At 34.7% G+C, this 21,883-nt stretch overlaps 1 protein-coding gene and 1 pseudogene across 1 annotated transcript in view; one reads left to right on the forward strand and one right to left on the reverse strand.

Annotated features, from left to right (window-relative positions):
* Positions 1-5,556: 5,556 nt before the first annotated feature.
* LOC143381940 (uncharacterized) lies at positions 5,557-12,341 on the reverse strand (annotated as a pseudogene).
* Pkia (cAMP-dependent protein kinase inhibitor alpha) overlaps positions 11,586-21,883 on the forward strand; it is an 88,188-nt gene continuing 77,890 nt past the window's right edge. The window contains exon 1 of the mRNA XM_076836133.1: positions 11,586-11,699. The gene's annotated coding sequence lies outside the window, so the exon portion shown is untranslated. The remainder of the gene's footprint in view (positions 11,700-21,883) is intronic.

Genomic DNA, 21,883 nt, shown 5'->3' on the forward strand with positions numbered 1-21,883 from the left:
CAGCATCACTCATGTGTTTTGGTTGAGTAATGCATAATCTCAGTCTCACCATGAAAAAATGCCAAACAAGGACATGCTGCAAAGGACTCTCTCTCTAAACTCAGGTCATAAAACACTGAGGAACTATCTATCTTACATTGGAGAAGAGATATGAAGATATGGCAAATAACTTAAATAAGTGACCTTGGAGAATAGGACATTGGCAGTATGTGAACATGGTCTGTAAATTAGTTCATAGTATTACACCAATGTAAATATTTTTGTTTCAATGTTGCTCTGGTTATGTGCAATCTTAATATTTGGAGAAGCTATGTAAAGCCTATATGAGATGCATGATACCAATGTTTGAAGTTTTTGGTAATTTAAACTTGAAAATAGTTTAGTAAAAACTTAGTTTGGAAATTTCTGAGACTTTTAACTTTATTATGAAGTAAAGCTCTTTGTTTAGGAATATTACTGATTCAAAAAGGCAGATAAGATTTACAAAAGATCAATCCTAAAATTCCTAAGGTATAGAATGGGAAACAATTAACTTTGTCCACTTGAAGGTGTCACAGAATTGTCATGATAAGCAGGATGCATGAATTACTCAGATATATGAGTTGGAAAATCATGGCATCAGGTAATTTACTCATTGCAAAGGCCTTTACAGTTTACTTTTCCAACTTTATAGATTAATTTTCTATTAAAACTCTCAGATACAGGTAGTTCACAATTTTGAAATATAATCTATTTTATTGTTGAAAAATTATAATTGTTCAAATGTCCACCCTTTTATCAACTTAAATCTGACTTACTGGTCTAAAACATTTGGTTTGGAGAAGCCTAATGCTTTATCATTGGACAATTTCTCAAATATTTTAGAGCTCCTTTAGCTATTTCTTCTTATATTTTAGATTCCAGATGTTTTAGAGCATTGATCATTCTCTTTAGCATAACGTATTTGTCATACTGGGTACTTCAAACCTACTTGGGATTGTTTACTACGATGCTCAGAAAATTCAAACAAAATTTTTAATCAGCTGGTAAGTCTTCACCTAACATGATTTATGTACAACAATTGATATATAAAAGGAAAATTACAAAGTATTTGATTCTTTAAGAGCTTGGGTATACTTATCTGGAATGTACAGGTAATATGAACTTTTTATCCACACATCCTCATCATTGCCCTCATGTGGTAATGCCTCATGTAGTAATACTTTATACCCTACTGTGAACTAAGAAATTAACAACTTGAAAGGATTCTTTTATCCCAATATACATACATAACACAAATTTTCTCTATTCTTTGAATTGTTCTCACTTTTTATCAATGGGAATATAAACACATTCATCAACTTGTATCATGAACATCAAAGTAGACCACTTGTTTTACCTTTTGTATACATACTTTTGTGTTATTCACAAAGAAGGAATGATTGATAAAATACTCATTGCTATCTGGGAGCTAAGTCATGACTGCTTTGTTAGCCATAGTGAAGTTATTTTTTAAAGAAATTATATATTAAAATCCTAATGAAATTCAGACACTGATGTGTGCACAGTACCACTAATGGACTTTCTCACAATTTGTGCACTTCCATATGCAACCCTAGCAAGTGAAGATTAAGTCAGTGGCAGACTTCTTTTTTATTTATATTTATAAAATTTCAAATTAATTTTTTTTAAAAAAAGTATTCCACTTTAATTAATTAATTAATCCTTAACATAATCTCAAACTTGGAAACTAAAGAATAGCATTGAATTTGTAATTGAAAACTATTTTTCAGTATGGATATTTCTTTATAATGAATTCCCACTGACCATAATAACTGTACTTTCAGTCTTTTTTCCCCTCTGCTAAAAATAAGAAAAACTTCATGATGACAATTCCAGCATCAACCACGAGGGGGCAAAAATGTATCATGCACAATGGAAGGGAAATAAGCAATAGTAAACTAGATCCAATGGAAAATAAAAATGGAAGTGAAATCAGTAACGGCATTAGTCCCATGTTAGAAAGAATAAAATTCCAATATAGCCCTTTTATGATAAGATATTTAATTTTTATTTTTATTTCATTTTCAGTGTCAGAGGGGGTACACTTGACTCCAACTTTTAAATCTAAAAGTTGGAGTCAAGTGTAACAATAGAGATGAGTGAAGCCCTTGCCTTGAAATCACTGAAAGTTCTGTTATACTTACTCTACTCTGATACCTTTAAGTTTTCAAAATAGATTTTAAATTGTATGTATTTGTGGGGTACAGTGTAGTATATCAATATGGGACTACAACATGTAGTAATCTTCAGATCAAGGTAATTAGTATGTCCATCATTAAGGATAGTTCTATAGAATACATTTCTGAAAAAACTTATTAAAATCAATCAATATGGAGGTTTCTCAAAGACTAGGTATGGAACCACTATATGCCCCAGCTATACCACTCTTCAGTATTTATTCTAAATAATTAAAGTAATCAAATTATAGTGATACATGCATACTCAAGTTTATAGCAGCACAAGTCACAATACCCAAACTATGGAATCAGCCTAAGTTTCCATCAATGGATGCATGGATAAAGAAAATGTAGTGTATATATACAATGGAATTGTATTCAGCCATAAAGAAAAATGAAATTATGTCATTTGTGGGAAAATGGATAAAACTTGATACATTATGTTGAGCAAAATAATTCAAAATAATTATGTTTTCTCTCATATGTGGAAGCTAGAGAGGAATAGGAAAAACAAAGTTGGTGGTTTGGGGGGGACTCATAAAATCAAGGGAGAATAGTAGAGAAAAGGGACCAAGTGGTGGGTGGAGGCAGGAGGAGTGCTGGGGGGTGATGTTGACCAAATTATATTGTTATATTGTGAGCATGTATGAATATGTAACAACATACTCACATCATTATGTACAACTATATTACACCAATGAAAAAATGTGGAAAGAAAAAAAAACAGATAAAGTCACAATTAACATAGGAAGTTTTAACACAGTTTACTCCATAACTGATATATCAGGCAGTCAAAAGTCAATAAAGTAGAAAATATGTGAACAACTTCATGCTAATCATCTAAACAATGCTCCTTACAAGTGCAGAACACATGTTCAAATAATGTGGGATATTTATAAAAATAGATCAATAAAACATGGATGAATTCAGAAACCATTATGTTAATGTGAATTGAGCCAGCCACTGAAAAAGAAATGTAAAATTATCTTACATATATGTAGAATCTAAAAGAGTTGAAACTCACAGAAGCAGAGTAGAATAGTTACAATAGAGGTTCCAGGGGCTGGGCAGGATTTAGGGGAAGTATTGATAAAGTTACAAAATTTCAGTTACTTTGGAGGAATAAGTTCAAGAGATCTATTGTACAACATGGTAACTATAGTTAACAACAATATAGTACATTCTTAAAAATCACTAAGAATAGATTTTAAGTGTTCTCATCACAATAAAATAATAAATACATGAGGAAGTGCATGTTAATTAACTCAATTTAGCCATTCCATATGCATATATATATTTCTTTTTATTTAAGATTTTTTTTTCTGGTACTAGAGATTGAACCCAGGGATGCTTTACCACTGAGCTATATCCCAGGTCTTTTTATTTTTTATTTTGCTTAGGACCACTCTAAGTTGCCCAGGCTGGCCTCAACCTTGCAAGCCTCAGCCTCCCCAGTCTCTGGATTACAGGCTTGCACTACCACACCCAACCACAATGTATATATATTTCAAAATATCATTTTTGCACACTAAATATGTACAAATTTTATTTGTTAATTTAAAAAAAAAAAGTAAATTGTCCAAAAAAATCAATCAATAAAATGGTCTCCATGAATATCAAAATTAAAAGTGCATTTCTCATCAAAGATGATATCATCAACTTAAAGGCCAAGAAGCCACAGACAGGAATTCAGCTAAAAAAACATGATGGAGCATTTATGTATATTGGAGTGAACTATGGTGTTCTAGTTGTTGGCTTTTTATATACCATTGGTGTTAGGGTTTTCAGACCTTGTGTTATAACATGAAGTTAAAGTCAAGTGTAAGACAACTGGTCACAGTTGAAGTCCTCAGTTCCTAACTTACCCAGATCAGAGTCCATGGTTCATTTTGGAGTCATTCTTCTGTATACACCTTGAACTCTCAAGGCTGCCACATCTGTTGTACTGGCCATGCAATTGCCAAACTTACTGAAATAGAACCCTTTGCTAACTCAGCACCTGTATCAAGCAGCTAAACATAACTAGAGACAACCCAGTAATCTTGCTAATGGTTATTATTTAAATTCTCAAATCATTAGCCCTAAGTACATCCCTGATACTTATTCGAAAACTAACTCTAATCAATTTTTTTTTTGCCCTCTGTCTTAGGCAATTATGTTTGAACTTCTTTTTTCTCATCTTCCCAAATCTCTCTCTCCAAATTCTCAGCTGCTTTTTACTTATATTTCACTTGGAATACAGGTGGGATGAGGACAGGATTTCCAAGCGCTTCAAACATTCAGTCCACCAACCTGTCTACCAGATGGCACATTCTCTGCCTTCCCCTTCTTGGGGGAAATGTTTACCCTCCGATCAAAGGCCAAATCTTCTACTTTGTACTGGATTCCTCTTCTCTTGACTACTCAAGGACTTCTCTTTTAAATTGTCTCCTCTTTTCTGTATCATTATTTGCTTTCTATGAGATATTCACATCAGAATACAAAGATGCTCAACTTACAAAGAAATCCTTTTCTATTTCTATATCCAATTTTCTATTTCTATATCTGATTTTAATTATTGATCCATGGCTTTACTTCCTTATATAGCAAAACTACTCCAAAATGATGGCTGTCTTTAACATTTTCCCTTCCCATCCTCCCATTAACTTTGTTCTGCTCTCTCTACTACACAAAACTTATTATTATCAATCTTATTAGTTATCTCTAGGTTACCAAGTCCTTTATTGAATTATCAGTTCTCTGCTTAACCTTCTATGGTGTAGGAGCTATAATAGCTTCCTCTTCCTCTAATATCTTTTCTACTTTCCTTCTGGGACTGTTCTACCTATTCCTGGTCACTTCTTCATACTCTTGCTTGATCCTCCAGATCAAGTGTCCCATGGGTCAGTCCTCTAGCATCATATACTAACTTCCAAAGTGATTTCATCTAGTCTAAAAATTTTAAATATTATGATGGTCCACAATTTTTTTTCTGCATTCATGACATCTTTCCCCTGAATTTCATGCTAGTATATCCCATTGTCTATTTCACATGGCCACCAAGATCTCATCAGGAGCACACATTTAACAAGTTTGAAAACAAATTAATTCCTCAAAACTCACTTAATGGTCTCTCACTTGCTTACCTTTTTAACACCTTATGGTAACAGTTGCCCCTTTGATCATTTCAGTTAGGCAAATATACATTTCCCAATCAGATAAATTACTCCATAGTAGCTGTATTATATAAGTCTGGTCTTTTATCTCAACTCCTTACCAGTAAAAAACAAGGTGGATTTTTTAGCAATGACTAAAGAAACAGTTTCTGTTTTGTTTTGTTTTGTTTTGTTTTTTTTTTTTTTGGTTGTCAGATGATCCTTTATTAAAATATTCTCCCATGTACTTAACTGTGGAAAAGAAATTCTCCCATGTATTTCTTAACTAGCTGGACACTCCACTGCAACACTATTGATGTTATTTATGATGTCATGAGGATGGTGGCCATCAACATTACAACCCACAGACTGGGCAGTCCCCAGAATCTCCTTAATGGTTCCAGAAAGTTTTCTAGCTAAAGTTTTGGTGATGTAAATGTTGGGCAATGTTGACAATTTATCAAAAGTGATATTTCCACTGTGTTTAATGTTTTTCTGTTTCCTTCTGTCTCTTAGTGGCTTCTTGAGGGCTTTTATGATCAGGGCAGAGGCAAAAGGTACTGCTTCAATCTAGGCTTGTCTGTTCTGCATAGTTAGTTTCACTGTAATCCTCAGATCCTTCCAATCACCAGTTGCTTTGGCAATGTCATCACCAACCTTTGTGGGAGACAGACGCAGAGGTCTGATCTTGGAGGCCAGGGCAGACATGGCACCAGCCTCGCCACTGGTGCACCCCAGGTACACAACTTTGATTTCACTGGGGTCAAACTTGGGCAGTGTGGTGGAGGTGGCTGGTGATGGATTAACCCGGATTCAGGACAACTGAAGGGAGTTGCACCTTGACCTCTTCCAAGCCGAAATTTCTGTTTTGTTGTCATTTCCCCTTTCATTGTCCTATTTCTGTCATATACTCTATTCTTCAGAATCAAATACCAGTCTTCATATAAATGATAATTTTACCTTGTATCATTACTTTCACACTAATATATAAAACTCTTACTCTATCTATATTTACTTGAATATACCTGTTCTGTTAACCTTGCTATCCCTGAACTACACTGTATACATTTTTACAGGAATCTTCCTCTTATCCTTTCACATAAATCAATTGATTGTCAAGGGTAAAGTGCTCAATTCTTTAGAAAACCAAGCTCCCAGCTTTAGGCAGATCCCTACAGAGTGATGAGAGCAGGAGACCTGGCAGTCAATCCTGTGACAGATGCTGGGGCCAAATCACCGGGACAACTCCTCTCAATAATAAATCTGAGAAGCTAATCTCTGCTAAATTGTTAATGGCCGCTAATGAGATATTCGCTACCCTTTCAGATAGGATATTTGCATTTAAATGAGCCCCTCTGGAAGGACTCCTATAACACAAAGGCCAATTCTAAATGGTGACCCTGTCCTGTGGCTCTGGTTTCACCTTGTCCCTTGCTGGGACTCCTGGCATCAGTAGGTCATTTGATCTCTAATTTCAGACTACCAGAAAGGAAACACTACAGACCTCAAAGTCAAGATCTAAAGTTTAGTGTCTAAAAAGGACTGTGCAATGAAAAGTCATAAAGTAAAAAATAAAAATACCTCTTTCATAACACCCTACTCTTTGTACTTTAAATTACGTGACATATTGCTGAATGTCAAATTCCAAGAAGACAAATTCAACCTCTATATGTTTAAATAAAACATTTTCTACTTCTTTTTCCTTTTCTTTACAGTTTCCCTATGCCTCTTACCACACTGTACTATCTGAAGCAGTTAAACATGACCATTTCATGTCTTTGATTTTTGTCTTTTCCATAATGTCATCAATATACTGATTCCCTTCCATGACAGGTCTGCGTTCCCATGAGAAACTGTCTATGCCTCCAGTTTCTGGTTTCACACAATGGAAACTGTACTAGAGAGGATAAGAAAACATATTCTGGGGCTGTCCCAAGTCACAGCACTGCCCACTGCCTCAGACAAAATGAAGATAATAACCAACATCTTTCACTCTTTGAGCAAATCTGGATATTAGCCTGTTCTCCTCACTTCAAAATAGAGATAATGTCAGGCTGTGTGTGTAAGAATCCTCACCCAAGGCTGAAGTTCAACTGCAAAACCTCTAGCCTTCCAAGTTTCTCATTCTCTTCCCTTTCTCATCCTCCCTCCCTTTGACTTTATATGGGCCTTTATTTTCAACACCAGATCCCTAGCAATTCTTTCAACTCAGTTAGAAATTGTTTAGACTGAGTAATTTCATTCTTCAAAAGTACCTAGAACTTAGAGATGAAAACCTGTCCAACTTGCAAGAATAGCATTCGTAGAATGTGCACTGCCCTTAAAGTTTGCACTAAGCAATTTCACATAATCTCATTTTATTCTCACAGCAATTCTACATTGGGATTTTAATCTTATTGTTTTGTTTTCACATGGACCTTTGTCCATTTGGAAAGCCTATGTAACTCCTCTCAATAAATTTAAATGCATAAAATACAGTACATAGAATTGCAAAGAAAACTATAATTTTAAAGTTTAATAAAGTGTTTATGAAATAAATTTTTGATCTAAAAATGTAAGAGCACTTAAACTCATTAAATAATTACAGCAGTGTTTCTATTAACTGCTATACTTTTTAAAACTATGTGACATTAGGGGAATGGATTAATAATTCTGATGCTGTTAAACCTATACACCAGAATTAAACAATTATATGAAAACATAGCAGATGACAGGAATGATGGGGGAAGTCGCTAGAATGATCTCTGTGTTAATGCATTAGAGCTGGATATGGATATACCAGTATGTATTCATACTTAGTTCACAGACATTTGGACACAGACATTTGCATAAAAAATAGTTAAATATGTCTATAAACATGGGTTAGTAAACACATATATATTTTTTCTATTCGTTAAGAAGACCTAAACAAAACAATACCCAGTAGCAATGAATGTACCTAGAACCCAGATCTTTGTATTCATTCTCCAGTAAATGGAACCAGGGTTCCTTGGAGAAATGGATAATTCTAGGAATGGCTAGAAAATATACAAGATTAGCCTGGAATATCTTATACTACCATTGAAATTTCCCACACATAATTAAATCACAAAGAACTGTTAACACACACACAAATCAAAGAGGTAAGTTAAAGAAACACAGATACCAACTGAAAGAGCTCCCAATGGCCCATGCTGGAATAATTTGAAAAACAAAATAAATGATATGGATATTACCTAAAGAACAAAATACATATCCACAAATCTATATTGACATAAACAGATAATTTAACAAATTAATATTTAGGGGAGAATAGACAAAAATTCTATGCAGAAAAAATCCAAATACTTGATGCACATACTTCATCCTTAAATACAATCCTACTCCTTAGGTTTGCCCTTCAAATAGTGTCTTGCTTCCAAGAAATACACTAAAGAAGGAATGGGCAATAACTTCACAATGGAGAAACATAGCAAACAGTGGCTGAGCGAGGTCAATAACAACAGACATAAGTCACATTGATTGTAATGATCTCAATATGATGTGGTGAAAAGGGTACTCTACCTCTGGGGTCATCCTCTCAATAACCCATAACCACAGTCTTCTCCAAGAAAAGCACCAAATTGCAATAGTGGGACATCGTACAAAATACTTGACTGCTACTCTGCAAAACTATCAAGATTGGGCTGGGGTTATGACTCAGAGGCAGAGCGCTTTCCTAGCACCTGTGAGGCACTGGGTTTGAGCCTCAGCACCACATTAAAATAAAGGTATGTGTCTATCTACAACTAAAAAAAAAAATTATTAAAAAAAACTATCAAGATTGTCAAAAACAAAGGTCTGAGAAACTATCACAGCCAAAAGAACCCTAAGGAGACATGGTAAATTAACATAATGTGTTATCCTGAATGGAAACAAACAACATAATTAGGGACATTAAATAAAAATCAGAGGAACTTGAATATAGACTTTACTTAATGATAATGAACCACCATTAGCTTCTTAATTGTTATAGTTACCATACTAAAGTTAGATGTTAATAGAAGAAATTGGTATATATGGGAGCACTCTACTATTTTTCATTTTTTGTGTAAATTGAAACCATCTAAAATATAGTCTATTAGATAAAAATTTAAAAGGCAATGATGATTACTTTTTCCTCTAACATTAGAGTACTATTATTCTGAAATACTTATGAAAACTTCAACAAGGAATTACCTACAATTTTTATGGATGACAATGTCACAGGTATTCTTAATATTAATGAGGTATTCTTAATATTAATCTCCTGAGGGAGCTTCCCTATTTATTATGTAGGCAAGAGAACTAGAGAGGTCCCAGCTTTCATTAATTCCTTAATATTAATACTGTACCAATAAACAGCAACAAAATCCTGGGGTGGCTCCTTTCTGTTTCTGTGGATGCTTTCTCTAGTCGGTTCCACTTCGCTCCTGAGGGAGATTTCCTATTTATTAGGTAGGCAAGAAGCCTAGAGAGGTTTTTTGATTACATTTATATTTAAAGAACATGCTAAATACTAAGTTTGTTAGAGATTAGTACAACTAAATATATAATTTTGCCATCCTAGTTCCACACTCCCAAAGTGTATTCACATACCACTTTGATGTAGATTAGGAAGGCTCTGCTGTATGGTAATATTAATGACTTGATTTTATGAAAATATGTCTCAGAGAAATCAACTAAGTAGTACCATTTTTCAAAATTCTTAATTTTGCTAGAATATTTTGACTACAATACCTTCTGATTTTGGAACCCATAAACTCAGGGGTGGGAAAGTTTCACTTTGTTAAGGTGCTTCCCTGATCTAACTACAGTCCTTAGATTGCTGGACAAATGCCCAGGGTGCACCTGGCCTGGACCTAGCATTGGGCAATTCCAAGAAAAAGACAAGTTAAATGAGAAAACTCCAACAACCGCAGAGACCTAGTTTCAAGGAACCTCCCAACGTGGAAATGACTCAATTAGATAAGAAACCCTGGTTCAGTTGCAAGATAGCAAATTCTAGGCCCCTTTTTTCTGTTAACAAACAATCCTTAAACTGTTGATATGGTCAGTATTTTTTTTAAGAGAGAGAGAAAGAATTTTTTAAAAAATATTTATTTTTCATTTTTCGGCGGACACAACATCTTCATCTTATTTTTATGTGGTGCTGAGGATCGAACCCAGCGCCCCGCGCAAGCCAGGTGAGTGCGTTACCGCTTGAGCCACATCTCCAGCCCAATGGTCAGTAATTTGAGAAAGAAAAGACTGAACTTGGAGGAAGACAGAGAGAGAGAAAGAGAGGGGGAGAGAGAGAAGGAAAGGGGGTGAGAATAACCTTGATAATAGCTGGTGCCAATTTAAAGAGGAAAGGAGGGGGCCTTGTATGCAAACATGTTTATTTCATTTCTAAGGTAAATTCTAAGAAATCCTTTAGGAAAGAATGAGTTACAGCCATCTGTTAATGTGGACTCTGCCTCTTGGTTTCCAAATTTTACTGTTGTCGCCAGAGCAGTCCATTCAGTTTGGTAATGGCTAGGGGTGCGGTCAGAGGAGGGTGAGAATGAAGGGTATTAGAGCGAACAGCTATCTGCCCACTACTGTACCAATAAACAGCAACAAAATCCTGGGGTGACTCCTTTCTGTTTCCGTGGGTGCTTTCTCTAGTCGGCCCCACTTCGCTCCTGAGGGAGATTCCCTATTTATTACGTAGGCAAGAGGGCTAGAGAGGTCCCAGCTTTTATAATTTTGAGTGGTTTAGCTCTGTGTATACATGTGCTTGTGTTGGAGGGCGGTGGAGCGTGCTAAGAGGGGTTTTGAAAGATCGATTGCTAATTTAAAATATTTTTTGAATATTTGAACATTTATCTCAAAAGACAATCCCAGCTCTCAAATTCAGCGAAATGAACAATACTGATAAGGAAGATGAAGAGGGTGGGAAACCCACACAGGCAAATGGAGCTGGCCATGTAACCAGAATGACAGGGGAGCTCTTGGAGGAAGGACGCTCTGCAGAGAAAGTTTCTCTGGATCTTGTCTTTTGGTTCACAGTCCAGTGCTGTTGCGATTGTGAAAGCATTAATAGAAAATAAAACAGCAACCCGAAAGGGTAGCATTCGTTGGGCATAGTTTCTAGGTGTCTGTCCCCGCAGCTGGATGAGATCCCTCTCCCCCCTCCGCTCGCTTGAAATGTGGTAATCCGGCGGAGGATGACTTCATGCACCCGGAGCTCGGCGGCGGGAGCTGTAGCTGCAGCTGGCAGGTTGGGTAGGGGCGGTCAGGAACTGACCACGCACATTGCCCCGCGCGGCGACTGTGGCCGCGGGCACCCGGCGCCCGGGATACTGGGTGACTCAATCCAGGAAAGGTAAGCAGCCTGGCTATTATTAGCCTTGGCCACACTGCTCGGTGCTTTCCGCTGGGTTAATAATGGGGTTTGCAGTCCAGGGGAAGAAGGGGGAATAACCCTGATGCATTCTGCAGTCGCTACAGGGGCAACAACTGGGATTGAAATGTTAATCAGCCAAGTGCTGGAGATTGGAGGACCACTGTTACTGGGCAAACAAAGGCGGCGTTCAGCCACTATACTTTTTGAAAAATGTTCGACCATTTCAATGCCAGATTCGTTTAGATCCTGAAGAAGATTTAAAATGTAAAATAATTTGAACTGCTCTTTTAACCTTTCTGCCTTCTATCTTCAATTGATTATTTCTGATCTTGGAGCAGCAGGTTCCTGGCAGCAGCCTAGGGAAGTAACCAGAAAGAAATCTTCCCTCTCTTTCAATGGTGCTGGGTCCTCTCTCCTCCCAGGTATCATACTGACTCTGTGCTCATCTCAATGTCACAACACCTGTCTCCATACTGAGCCTTTAGAAAGATCTCTAGATGGAGGAAAAACTTCCCTTATCTTCTGGAGTTCAGCTTGGTTTGAGCAGCTTTTGACATCATTCTCCCTTCATTTACCATCTCCTCTGTCAATCATTTCATTGATCTTTTTCGTGGATGCCATAGTCGGTTCACAGGACAGTTCTTGTCAGCTCATATCCATAGTCTCAGTTCCATGACCAATTTTGTCAAGGACCCAGAAAGGGCATTGCCTCATACGGGGTTTCCTGTTTAGTATTGCTGCTATGTACCCTTACCTATGTCCTTCCCCCAAATAAATGGAATGAAATATTCTGCTTTTAGCCCAGTACCAACATGGTTTCCCCTAACTCCCTTCCTTGTAGTCACTCTGGCTGGCTACCAGAAAGCTTGAGAGGACAAACAAAGTATATTGGAGTGTGGAGCTGCTTCTTATGCATAGGTAGAAACAAAAATGTAAATGCCAATCTATCCAGTATTTCTTGAACTATTGTTAGTCCAGATGGAGTGTGAACAAATAGCTGTTAGGGGTTTGGACAAGGGTTGCCCAAAAAGCAAGTAGTGTGTTTTCCCTAGGATTCCCAAGAACCTCAAAAGAGTTTTCAGAGAGCCTTTCTTCATTAGTCAGTCAGAAAGCCAGTGGAGCTGCTCAATCTAAGCCTCAGGTTATTTGAACATCCTTAAGTTTTTCTCCTCATTAACAGATTCCTGTCACTTGTTCTAAGATTTCTCTCACAGATCCCTTGCTACTGAGCTCAAGTTCTTATTCTTGTTGCCACCTAGGGATGTACATTTGAATAATATGCTGTGAAATGGTTAAGATGGCTGTTATGGGGATTGCAACTATACCACTTCGACAACAGAGAACAATTGGGATAAGCCAGATTGTGGCATGTCTTGTGCCAATATTCTATTTAAAAGGAGAACTGTTATCTTTAAATTTGAAATTAGATTGCAATTCAACAGCAATGTAAATTCATTTTAGTAAATGAAAATGAACCAATGAAAAAGAGAGTTTATGGCAAAATATTGTACCTCTGTTTACCTTCCTTTTTCAATGTAGCTTTTCAGACAGTCATACTGGTTCTGAAAAATCATGTTCATTCTATTATATATTAAAATTGCTTTTCTAATCACAAGTTCTGTTTTTATGTAATACCCTTTATAAAAATTTGAATTTTTTTCTTTGTCTCCATCTTCAGTATGAGGTAAAGGGAGAGGACAGGGTAGGCAAAACCCACCACAAAGTGGCCCACTTCAAGAACTGCCCCCCTGGGATCTTGAAGAACTCCAGGCTATTCTACTGTTATTATTATAATGCTATTGTTATTATTATGTGTTGAGCATGGGTTTGAGTTTACAATATTAAAATTTTGGGATCCTAGAATTTTGACCCAGGCATACCATCAAGAAGAAGAGGTAACAAAGAGCAAAATCAAAAACAAAATCAGCTATTCTGTCACCTTTCCTTCCTAATATGAAAATGCTTGACAAAATAAATTGTTGTTCTTAAAAATAATTAGTGATAAATATTAATAGGATAATTCTTTTTAATAAATTAGCTAAAAGCATATGAAATATAGATTATAAATTGATCTTAGAAGTAAAATAAATATTCCTTTAGTGTTAAGAGTCATCTTTTTGTTGAAGACCAGTGCATAAAAATATTCTAATGATGTTTTGAAATTGGTAATTTTTATTATTTCTAAAGAAACTACATTATTTGGCAAAACATAGGGTCAGGATTAATGGATTGGTGTTGTTTAAGGTGGTATAATAGCTGCCAGTAATTTTGCAGGTAAGCTTACTCCACTAAGTTATTGATTGGAGTTGAAGAAGCCTTGTTGGAAAGAAAGAAAACAAGTTAGAAAATTTAAATTTCATTTTGGTATAATTAATAAAAATAATTAAATTGGAAGAGTTTCTGAATTTGGACCTTGTTATATTAAATAATTTTGAGGAATGTTTCTAAATTTAGAATCCTTAGCAGAAATATATGTATGATTTTGTGACTGGAACTGATTTATGACTTCATTTCCTTTTCTTTAAATGGGGAGAGGAAAATTAATTGGTTAGTGTTTGGAAATGAAGGCAAAATGAAAAATGGAATGATGTGCATGATTAGATACTAAATTAACTGCAGGCACTTTTGTAGTTTTGACAAGATAGAATTGAAGTCAATCTATTGCTTTCCAATCACAGGAAAATATTTAGTCTGGCAGACGGTCCATGTTATGATCAGCTTAGAGACTGCAAATTTAGGGGATAAAGTTGCTGTCTCATAACAAAAGAACATTTTTCTGGTGCTGCATTACTGCCATTAGCTATAACTGAAATCGACTTAGCTTGAGATTTTGAAAAGTAAAAGTAAAAAAAATATTAGACATAATAGTAAGGCTGAGAAAGAAATGCCATTTCTTTTCAACCAGTGCCTCCACTGAGAATGTACTATTTTGAAAGTTACCAATGACCTCTCAATTGACAGATTTCTATAATATTTCATCCTGTTCAGTTTTATTAACAAGTAGTATGTGTCAAGAAGCTCTATGATACCTCTTCATATAGTTTCTCCTAATCCTGTGAAATCCATGCCCAGCCTAAACCAAGTGGTCTTTACTTCCATTGTGTGCTTCATGATGTCATACCTTCCATTGTGTGCCTAAGGATGTCTTCATTTGTTCCTTAAGCCCATCCCTCTATGTGTTGAAACCCTGCTCACATCTGGCATTGCCTCTTCCATGAAGTTTTCTCCACACCTTCCTCTTTTCTGTGGTCAGGTGTGCTTTTTTTTTTTTTTTTTTTTCCTTTTTCTAAATTCCTATAGTATTTTCTATCTTGGTTTATGCTTTCATGTGAACACACTCTGTCTGCTTTTCTGATACAGCCCTAGACAGCAGGCTCAGGGACTGAAAACTTTTTGTTACCTGCAACTTATAGTATAGTGTCTAGCTATATTACATAGTAGCTGTTCAGCAATTTGATTTTAGTGAAGAAATGAATTATTCCCCAGAGGCATATATATATCTATCTACCTACTCTTCTCCCTCAAATCAGTGGGGCACTCAATATTTGTTCATGTATTGATTTACTTTTTTTATTTTAAAATTTATAAAACCCTTATTTAATAGTAAGAGTGAAAGTACAAATAACTATATTCAACAAAATTTATTATTTTTATTTAGCTCATCTATATTAAAAGCATGGCAAGGACAAAGAAATAAAACTTTAAGGAAAATATTGTATCTGCTTACAATATGCTTGCATTTCAAACAGGGAATGGCACCTAATACATATGAGCACTTATCTTGTTTCAAAGCATTAGGTAGGGACTTCATCTTTGGCATAGCACTTAATGCTTCCACTACATGCTAATTTTATATTGAAAAAATTGAAGTTCAGAGATGTCATCTAAATGGCATGAATTCTTTCCACATTACCATGTGACTCTTTGAAGTGTAACAGAGTGAAGGAAAGCATTTTTAAAACATTAAGGTCAGAGCCATCAGAGTAGTTTCAAATTGTTTGGTGATTAATCTTTCTAGTGTTTTTGTTTTTTGTATACTTTGGGTGTTAACATTCCCTTAGGTAACACAATAAAAGCTATGCATTTTCTCCCAAAACACATACCAACCACACTCACACACATACACACACCCTATGACTTTGTATACCAGAGAAGATATTTACACATTCAATAGAACTCTCCTTATGAATGGTTAAAGGCTGTTTTCCTTGACCTCTCTGACAACACATGTCTTTTATTAGCCCACACATTTCCCATGTTTGGTATGAGGTTCTTCTAATTGTCTCCGGGCCTTAGGACCTGAACTGAGAACCCTTCTTTAGCATCGGCATAGACAGCTGAGATGACAGGGAAGCAAGTGCCAGTGAGAACAGTGATTCAGAGAACCTTGATTCATGGAAAAGACATCCTAGAAGGAGCTCTGAATATGACACATTCCAAATGGTTTATTTAGGGGTTTCCAATCAAAACCATTTTCACAAAAAAAAGAGACAGTTCTCAGACTTACTGTACTGCCAAATATGTAGCAGAACATTGCCAGCAGCTGACTGGTGTAGTCTACTTTGAAATATATTCATTTCTCTTAAGATGGATTTGTATCTGCCTCAAAGTTACTATTTATTTCTGGTAATTCTGTCTGTAGTAATATATTTGCTTTTGCCAAGTTAAAGAAAGAATGACAAATTATATTCATCCTAGGTTCTAAAACAGCTGCCATCCTAAAGAGCTACACATCAACTTAGAAACATAGAAATGCATTAAAATTCTTAGCTGACACTAAGGAGATTCCTACTAGCTATCATGGTTCCTGCTAATATGGATATTTCCAAGGGGTATGATGAGAATGATATTCATCCAGAAGAAAATAAGATGGAGAGATGGAGAAAGAAAACTCAGAGGACAGCCTAAGCTGTTGCTTTCTTTTCATTTTCCCCAAATACCTTTCTTTGTAGCTAAAATATGATAATTGTATAAGCTACTAAAATAAGTGAGATTTTATAGAAGTTTCATAATATGCCACTATGAGGTATTTGTACTTTATAGAAGATTTTATAATATTTCAATTTTTATTGTAGCAAAATATAAATACTGGGAAAATTTTAAAGTGTGTATATTTTTATATGTAGGTTGTATATTGCATATTTTATGTATATTAAAACTAATATACACACTTGACTATTTTAAGCATAACCTTCACTAGTATTAAATATTTGCAGAGTTGTGCAATCATCACACTATCTATTTTCAGAATCTTCCCAAACAGTAACTCTGTATCCACTAAACAACAACTCATCTTTCTCTGTGTCCTTCAGTCCCTGGTAACCTCTATTCTACTTTCTGTGCTTATGTATTCACCTATTCTAGGTACCCTATATAAGTGGAATCATACAGTAATTGTCTTTTTGTATCTGGCTTCTTACACTTAGCATAATGTTTTCAAAGTTCATCCACACTGTTGTATGTATCAAAATTTCATTACTTTTTAAGTTTGAATACTATTACACACACACACACACACACACACACACACACACACACATGCACGCACTTGCACACACACATACACACACACTGTATATATCTCATACACCATAATTTTTTATGGCAAACACTTTCAGTATATTTTCTACTACATTAAAGACATCTAAAGACATCTAGCTGTAACATTACCATATTGTCTTTGATAGATGCCTAGTAATGTGTACTAAAGTATGCTATAATTTACTCAGTCAAACCCCATTGATAAACATCCATTAGGTTCAAAATTGTTTTGTGATTTCACATTATGTGGTAATGGAAATAGTGGTATATACATCCTTGTATGTTGATGCTTTTACTTTTATTGGAAGAATACTTGAAATGGTATTGTTGGGTCAAAGATTATGCCCAAACATTTATATATTAATGTGTACATTAATATATAAATAGAATCATAACTTTCTTCCACAGATAATATTTCAGTATGTTCTGAAATATTTCAAACTGTCTTCAGAATGAATGCAGGTAATATAAGAGAATTCATTTAAAATGATCTAAGCAAGAAATAGTCTCATTTTTTTTTCATTTTCTAGTTCATGGAGAAAAAACACTATGCACAAGTATTAAAAGATTTTAAGTCTCTCAATTACACATTTGGTCTTTCTAAATATTGCAAAGTGCATCAGTGATGTCAATCAAGTCTTGTAATGAAAATGTAGAAAAGTAGAAACATCTAAACCTATTTTTCTTTAGTTTTTAAACTCCAGCAATGAGTCATTTTATCTAGCTTACTCTACTATTTTGGTATACCTTCTTTATTGTAATTATTTTCTATTTTTTCTTAGATTTCCTTTAGTGTGTCCTTTGAAAATTTGTCCTGAAATAGAATAACTAAAACCTAACAGATTGTTTTATTGAAGGTAAACTTCAGAGCATTCAGAATATATGAAGGAGAGAATTAGGAAACCTTAACCACCCTGCTCATAAGAAGCCTGTTTTGATAGCATTATGCAGGAGAGGAAAAACAGAAGGCTTGCAGGAGATTGCATCATGTTTTATTTAAATTAGACATTAATATGCTAAAAGAGCAAGTATGAAGCAACATATCCCAAACCATATATTTAAGAAACTACTTTAAACTAAAGGGTTGCCAGAATACTTATTTAGATGGATAAACACATTCTATACTATAGCTGATCCTAAACATATCACAACAGTATTTTAAGTATGCTTTTTCTTTGGTTGATTGGGATGGAGAGACTTATTAGTAAACATTTCTTCTGTTATTTATCTTTGTCTTTGAAAAGGAGACTGAAAACAAACAAGCATTCTGATATTTGCCTGAACAACAACATGACCACACCTTCTTAAACAATGCACTGCAGTAGCTATGACAGGCAAGGCTAAAAATGTCAGATTTTTTTGGCCATTTCAATGATAACCACAACACAACCTGCTGCATTCCTTCTGCTGTATGCTGTAGAATTTGACTGAATAAGTACTGAAAAATCAGTAATATCTTTAATACCATTTCTTATACATTTCTCCATGATCTTTCACATTCAGGTTCTTTGATTATTGAAAATAATGGAAAACAACTAGGATGTCAATACCTCTATGCATAATAGGACTTGCAGAAATTATTTTGAATCTGAATTGCCCAGTGGAATCACTGGGAATAATCTGTCAGACTCATCTAAATCCAATTTCAGATTTAAGGACTAGCAAATTTTAAAGAGTAGCTGTGGTTACCTAGCAATATTTTAGAAAAGGAAGATTATATTTATGGATTTCTAATTATAAGGTATGTAATAATGTAGTTTATGGTTCATTCTGGGAAGACTATATTAGTACTACCCTCAAAAATATATTGTGACAAATCACTGTCATCCACATTGATCTGTCATCTGGTTCTCAAGAAAGGGAAACTTCCTGGAAAATTGCCTTCATTAGTCATATTTGTGCATTCCTACAGTGAATCCAGCTGAAATATACAATGGGGCCGACATTAATTTTTTTATTACATGCCCATGTTTATTAGAATCACATGCTGATCAGTATTGAAGGGTTTTATAATGAATAAAGATATATATATTGGGAATCTCCATTTATAACTGTCAGCCAAGAAACAGCTGGTGAGCCTATAAAATATATATATATATATATATATATATATATATTCCTCCATCTTCAGATTAGAGGACAACAGAATTTTAAAGCAATGCAAGAAACAGTAGCATTTGGTATATTTTCTAAATATTAAAATTTCTAATGAGTTTATTAATATCTCTACTGTAATAAGTACTCAGTAAATGTAAAATGCTATTTTGTAACAGTAAAATATCAAGAGTGCAAAAAATTTCTGCAACTCAAGGGCTCACTATGGTCCTTTTGTTTAGCATAGATATTTACAAAAATACTATTGAACCAAGTGCATGAATACCGTTTATGTTTAAAAATCTCCCTCTCGATACAAAAATTGGTATTTTACACAAATTCATCATGATAGTATTTTGTAGGTATGGTGAGAGTGAATTATGGATTGGACTGTTCTCTTCCCTGTTTCTTTTCAAGACTATTCTTTATGAGGTTTGATAAGATGAGAATTAGACATGAGACATATCAAAGTTTGACATATGGTTACTAACCTGTTCCAGACAAGCACAGGAACCCAGGACAGGAAAACAATGTCATTCCCCTTCTTCCTTCAACTACAACAGATTAGGGCTCTCAGAAATTTCAAAGCACAAATTATAATATTTCAATAATAAAGTATTAGTCAGAAGTTCTTTTATCTCTGTGTTTTTCAATTTCATTTATTGTGAGGATCACAATCATACAGAAAGTAAAATATTAAGAGAAAATTTATTCCATCCTCATGCATATTTGAGCTAATGGACCTGTGACTTATTCATGGGCTTTGTGAAGTCTATTTCACCATAAAAAAAAGTTAAATTTGAATATAAAATTATCTGACACTAAACAATTCATTGAATAAAGGGATGAAAGTTGGCATTTAGTTATGTTAGAAAAATCACTAAACTGTTCAGGCAAAGTATTTGAATATTTTCATTATCCTAATAAACAAAATGAAATAGAGTGGCATTATAATGGTTTGGAAGCAAAGCACTAGAGTTAGTCTCAGAACATCTGATTGTAAAATGAATGTTTTTTTGGATCAAATTGTTAATAATTTTTTCTTGGAATTCTCAGGCAGCTTTTGGTTATTTTCAAGATCAGTCGGAAAGCTCTAAGCATTATCTTCAAATTATGCTGATCCCTGGAATTTCCACTTTCTTTTCTCTGTTTACTTTTTATTTCTTCTTCATCTTTGGGGGGTTTTGACAACCAATTCTGTCAGAATCTGTCTTTTAATCTCCCTGCTGCCATTTACTAGCTAGGTGATTTATAAGTTACCTAACCTTTGTGAGCTGTTTCCTAATGTGTAAACAGGAAAATCACAGTGTTCTTGTGAATATTAAAGAAGAGAACATTAAAGAGAATTCACTGTAATTTCTGAAACATACAAAGTAAGAGTAAATAAATGTTTTTCATTTTTATGATTTTTATTCTCCATGCAATTTATAACCAGACATCATTACCACATCTTTTCTCAAATGCTTATGAACTCTTTTTCCTACCTCTCCCCATGTAAATTAAAGTAAGCTTTGAAATGACTCTGAATCTCACTAGATGATGTTTCACTAAGATGATGCCAGTGTCAGGAGAGTCTGAGACAAGGTGGTCAGACTCGGCTTCAGCAATGCCTTGGGAATTGGACTTCTATTTTCAACTCTTCGACTACTGATTGCACGACCTGGGGAATGTCAATTTGCTGTTGGGGCTGCATCTTATTTTCTTTCTGAATCATACCATATGTATAGTCACACCTCACTGACTCATTGTCAAAAATGACAGTAAGGATATTGAATGAGGCTGTTGATTTCATACGTGATTTCTAAATAAATTGGAGATGCCCCCTTCCTGAAGAGCAACAGTTGGCATTTTCTTTATTCAGTTATAGTGTTGAGATTTCTGGGATAGGACAAATTTAATTTATAGAAAACTGTTAACATTCCCTTCATCTAACAAAAGCCTTGGGAAATCCTGCTAATTATCTAGTTAATACTCAAATAGTTTGGTGTGTGTGTGCGTGTGTAGGTTTTTTGTTTGTTTGTTTGTTTTTGATGTGTGACTATTGGTGAGTTTCATATTGTTAATCTAAATAGTAAGTCATCCAAAAAGGAAAATTAATGTGTAAATACCTTGTACGTCAATCCATTGCATACAATAATTTATTGTAATGGATAGAGTCTCTGCATGTTTATCTGGAAATAAAACAACTTCAGCTTTCAAGTAAAAATCATAAACCATTAGCATAGTAAGTTTGTCCTAAATTCCAAGCCAATATTGTTAGACTGAATTCATTAGCTAATCATTAAAGGTTTCAGGGGTAGATAGATTTTGGACATGGCCTCATTATAAAATAATGTGTTACAAGCAATGGAAATATCTGTTTTAAATACACATGTACATACGTATATACATGATATAAACAAATGTGTTTCTTTTATGTGTTATGAATTAATTTTATTTAACCAATTATGTTTATGAACATGTACTTATGTGTATGTGTGTATATATTCAAGACTACTTTGTGTTTTAAATATTTGATTACTTTAAAG

Source organism: Callospermophilus lateralis, chromosome 16 (assembly GCF_048772815.1).
Source record: "Callospermophilus lateralis isolate mCalLat2 chromosome 16, mCalLat2.hap1, whole genome shotgun sequence".
In the NCBI taxonomy this organism is placed as follows: domain Eukaryota; kingdom Metazoa; phylum Chordata; class Mammalia; order Rodentia; family Sciuridae; genus Callospermophilus; species Callospermophilus lateralis.